Genomic DNA, 5,264 nt, shown 5'->3' with positions numbered 1-5,264 from the left:
GGTCGAGAAATTCGAATAATCGTACGGGTGTGACGTCATTTCGGTTTGGTTTTGAATGTGACAGCTTGACCTTTGATTCCGGTGTTGTGAATAAAAAAGAAATCGGTCGATAACTGAGTTATCGTAAGATTCTGAATCGACCCCCTGTACCGCGTCGCACTGCACTTGAAACAATCCCGCGGGTTATAGGACCGACCTATTATGAGCACCTACTTGCCGAATTAAAAAACGAATGTTGTTTGGAAACGTTCCGATGCAGGCTGAAGAACCTTTTATTGGAAAACTCCCTTTACTCAGTAACAGAGTACACTCAATAATTAAATTATTATATTTATTAATGAATTTGACACTCACCGTATTATTATACTTTAATATGCATTTATTAGTTATCAAGAATTCATATTGATATTTCCTGTATACACTTGACATTGTTAGTTTAATTCAATTATTTATTAGCTTAATTAATTATGTTGATTTTGTATATGTACACTATTGCGTACTTATGACTAACTATTATATAATTATTTATTCATTATTTTGTAAACTGACGCTCACTTTTCGAAGAGTAGTATAAAATGACATGTAACTATATTTGTGTGAAATTTGCAATATTGAGAGAAATAAACTAAGGTAAACTATTATCCAAAGAATATACTAATTAATTACACGATAAGATGTACTTTATTTATAGTTATTATCCCAAAATGTGATCCCAAATCTTGAAAATTGCCCAGCGGTTTTAGGACACTTGTCAACGCGCGCTTGTCAACGTCGGATCTGTGTCACATGTTCTTATTTTATTTATATTAATTTTAAGCACGCGGATTGAGGACCGCGAGGGAGGTCTCCCACATCTCAACTTTTTTTTTGACGGAGGGAAATCTTTATAGATACCTTTGAAGCCAGTGAGGCTCAGGGGTTATGTGGGGACTCTCCCTCCAGACTGGAGGGCCTACCCCACTAAAACCCCCCCGGGGTAAACCTCTCGCCGGTTGAGTCGGCGCCGTGGGATCGGTGAACATTCACCACAATGCCGCCCGGCCGCCCTAGCTTGCGTCAGGGCTCCCGCGCCAACGGAGGGGCGGGTTGGTTGTCCTCCGATCCGCCCACCAGACAAGTGAGGCCGTGCAATGCTCCGGAGTCCCTGTTTAGAGCCCGCTGGCCTCACTAGGGGATCAGGCGAGCAGCGAACTGCGTTCGCCTTCTCCCCGTACGTCTGCGCCGAAGCGGGCGTCCGCAGTGTCCTCGCGCACCCGCTCCGCGGCCTCTTTTGCTACATAACCTTTCCGCAAAAGGAGGCCACCGCCTCCCAGGACTCCTCGCTACCAAGCATGGCGGCAACCACGCTCGGCAGCGAGAGGTCCTGCCTTATTGTCCTCGTCAGAGTACGGCGCTGCTCATCCCACCGGGTGCACACCCCTAGGGTGTGCTGCGCGGTGTCATCCGCAGCGCCGCACTCATGACACGACGGAGACGGTTCCCACATCTCACCTAAAATCTAGGTTCGCACTGAAGTACCTTAATGGACGCCTTAAAATTTAATCCTTACGCCATCTAGCGATAGCGCGAGGTTACCAAAATGACTATTATTGGGTGTTACAGCAGTAATTATTAATTAAATTCAATACAACATTCACGTAAGGTTAAATGGGACCTAAAATAAACGTTTTGACGTTTGAAAATAGGTTTTTTATTTATTACCATCCTCTAAGATTTTTTGACATCAAAAACATACGAATTCGGTTTGTTTCTTAATTGATAATGAAAAAAGAAGACACATGTACTTAGTGAATTATGGAGCCCGATACACGATTGATTTAATAAAGCGAACTACAAATCAGTTTCATCAATTATTAGTAGAGATACGAGTATTTAAATGAAATTTTCTCTTTCGTACCTATTCCGTAATAGATTCGTCAGGAGGAGGTCAGAAGGCTTATTGTACACAATCGGCGTATATTTTATTTCTAATGCCAGGTTCACGAGTTTTATACTTGCGTTTATCGCTAGCTTGCGTGACTCGCTTCGCGCATAAGCAAAGATCTGTCACATACGCTCAGGTAGGACTGTTCACGATATAAAGGATATATTACGTGTTTTATTGTCAATAAAAGTATTAATCGAATTACTTACTAAAAAGTCTTTATGAAAAGTCTTATTGTAAAAAAATGTGTACAGGCAAGAGCGCATACTTTTGTACTTTGGACGGTTCTTATCGTAAGTGGCAGAGTTGAATTCAAATCTTGAGCGTCAAGTTTGACGTGCTCTTGCCCCTGTACCAGACGATAACACAAATTATATTGTTCTCAAACTAGAGAATTTCCTATATCAATCAAAGTATCGAAACTAATTCGCCTCATCCGTAGAACAAAGGCCTATGTGCAAGACTGCTTATTCTCACAACATTCTACATTTCGTTCGTTGTTCTTCGCTGTGGATATCAGATCGACCTGTGTTCGATTTTATATGTCCGAGACGAAATATGATATAACAAATTATGAAAACACCTATAGATAGGCTTTATTTTAAATAACGAGATTATGTATTTATCATATTTTCGTTGTGTAATCACATCAGACTCTCTTCTTCGGATGAGTCGCTGTGAGTCGTAGGTGCTTCTCCTGCAATGCAATGCAATGCAATGCAATGCAATGCAATGCAATGCAATGCAATGCAATGCAATGCAATGCAATGCATTGCAAATATATTCAATCTTTTTTTTAGCGTACCTCTAAATATGTCCGTGGTTGTATAACAGCGCCTTTTTTAATTTAGTTTATATAATTTGTTAATGGGACTTTTTCTTAAGAATCCCGTATCATTATCGCGTATCATGTATACGAGATAATGTTTTTGGTAGGTTGGTAGGTTTTGCGAACATATATTGTCGAACATTTTTTAATATAAAAAAAATTAATTTCCTAAATCTTTAGGGTGCCGTTGGTGGCCACAATGTTGGTGAACCATTGAAACAACGAGTCGCCGTGTACAAACTATTGCTGTTTATGTCTAAGTTTACGTACATATTAAGTGTTGGGTAAAGCCAAACCGCAATTAGGTAAAATTGACAATAAATTTCATAGAGTTCAAGCCCTCCAATCAGGTTTGCAATTACTGGAGTGTTTAAACATAGAATTATAATAAAATTGTCAAGTACTTTAACAGATTTAGTGACTATTCGTAATCTCTTCAAATTGACTTTAATTGCTGCTTTGCGCCAGAAACATTATTGAAATACGTTGCTACATGGGCGGTTGATAGATACGTGGCTTTAAGGTTAAATAAAAACTTATTTCGGAATTTATTTTTGTTTCGTAATTTAGTACTCCCTTCCTAAGCAACTGACGTTACTTTTTACGTCTCGAAAGTAAAGAAACAATTAGAAATAATAAGTGAGGCGAGGTCGAACTGCTACGTGGATTCCGTTGCTCTGGTACTCATACTACTGATACTAAGTTACTTAGGTAGAGACCAGGTAATGTCTAGTACATTATTATTTTTAATATGGTTCTCTTTTTTCAGCCTTTCGCTGAAAACAGCAGCTGGTTTTAACTATGTTTACGGAACGGTTTAAAGTAAATGCAATATGATGTCGTGGGTATTTTGTAGAAAGGGCAAAAGGGCCATTTCGAAAAAATGTTCAAGGGTTTATGTGCTTTAAATTTTGATTTTAATTAAGTTTAAGTTTTAAATTCAATTTAAAACAGTGTGTAAGTAAATATTTTAAAACATTCATGAAACATTCGAAGTGGTATCTACAAGACACGGACGATGTACATAACTCTTAATTTTTATTATTATTTTGTATTTTTTATAGAGTTTTAGGTTTTCCCGATAATTACACATTGGAAATTACACATTTTTGTTCAGATTTAAATTGCGTTTATTTGTTTTTCAAACAAACTTAACTTGCGTACTCTTTATAGGTCCCATGGTCACGGCTAAGAATTCCTTGAATTATTCGTTTCATGACAAAGACCTTACCAATATAAGTTGTTGAAGTTGCATTGTGTATGTTCGCAATTGTATACTTTATGACTACGAATTACTTAGTTGGCAGAGCTAAGTACTGACTCATCATGTGGAAAACACTTGAGATGACCTCAAATGACACTTAGTTCTAGCACGTGTGGGACGAACATTACTGCAAGTACTTTTAGATTGTCTTACTTTACATATGTCTATGTAAATAGTCATTTAATTTGTTTAAAAACTATTCTGCCATATCATTACGCTGATAACTGCGCTCCGATTGACCAGCCCGAGTTCGAAACAAATGACGGGTGTCGTCAATTGTTTCACTTCAAATCGACCAGTTTGAGTTATTTAGTTTTTGAGCATTGCTATAATGGACGAAAATTGTAAAATTACATATTTAATATTTAATTATCGATGAAATGTGATTCAGTTTGTTTTGTTATTAGATGTTTTGTTGTTTTTCTTACACCACTGAATGGAACAGACCCCCCATAGTAAGAGATATTATGTTTATTACAATAAATACGTACACATAGGTCAGTTGTTGGCGTTGTACTATTTCAGCTTTCTGATTTATGAGTTCAGTGCAAACGAGAATTGATATTTAAAAGTGATATCAGGCCCATTTGCATGTTGTGTTGCCAAGGATGGATGGCCTTTACTTTGTCTCTATTTGTGGCTATATACTCGATGACTATACTTAAATATGATCCAATGCCATTTACGAATGTTCACCAACATGAAACAATATATATTGCTTAGCAAGTCAGAAAGAGATTTTAAAAGAAAACAAATAACACAGTTAAGTATCATCGCCAGTCTCCATCTTACGCGATGGAAAGTATGACGAGATAGACGATTAAGCATGCACACCTTATTAACGTCTATTCACTCTCGCCATCAAAAGGCCCAAGTTAAAACAGTTAAGAAAGAAATCTGCAGGCAGGGAATTCCACTCCGTTTGCCATATTGTATTTAAGTCTGGTTACCCTCGTCGTCGAGGCTATTGGACGGCGTAGTGTTTGCACAGACGCATCTCTGGAAGTGCTCGAGTTGCATTGAGTGTTGACTACACTGCACCTCTCGTGCTCTCTGGGAAACATTACAGGGGGGGGAATAACTTTAATACCTCTGCTGTAGTTACGTACCTGTAATCCATCTAACTACAGTAGAAGAATTAAATTGATGTATGTTTAACGGGAAGAAAATTTAACTCACAAATGTTAACTCATTTGATTTTGCTTTTTTATTATGAAATGTAAGTGCGCGTTTGACCTCTATCTCAC

This window comes from Hyposmocoma kahamanoa, unplaced genomic scaffold (assembly GCF_003589595.1).
Source record: "Hyposmocoma kahamanoa isolate Upper Pololo Valley unplaced genomic scaffold, ASM358959v1 63, whole genome shotgun sequence".
Taxonomy (NCBI): Eukaryota; Metazoa; Arthropoda; class Insecta; order Lepidoptera; family Cosmopterigidae; genus Hyposmocoma; species Hyposmocoma kahamanoa.
Note: the sequence above shows the minus strand (reverse complement) of the source record.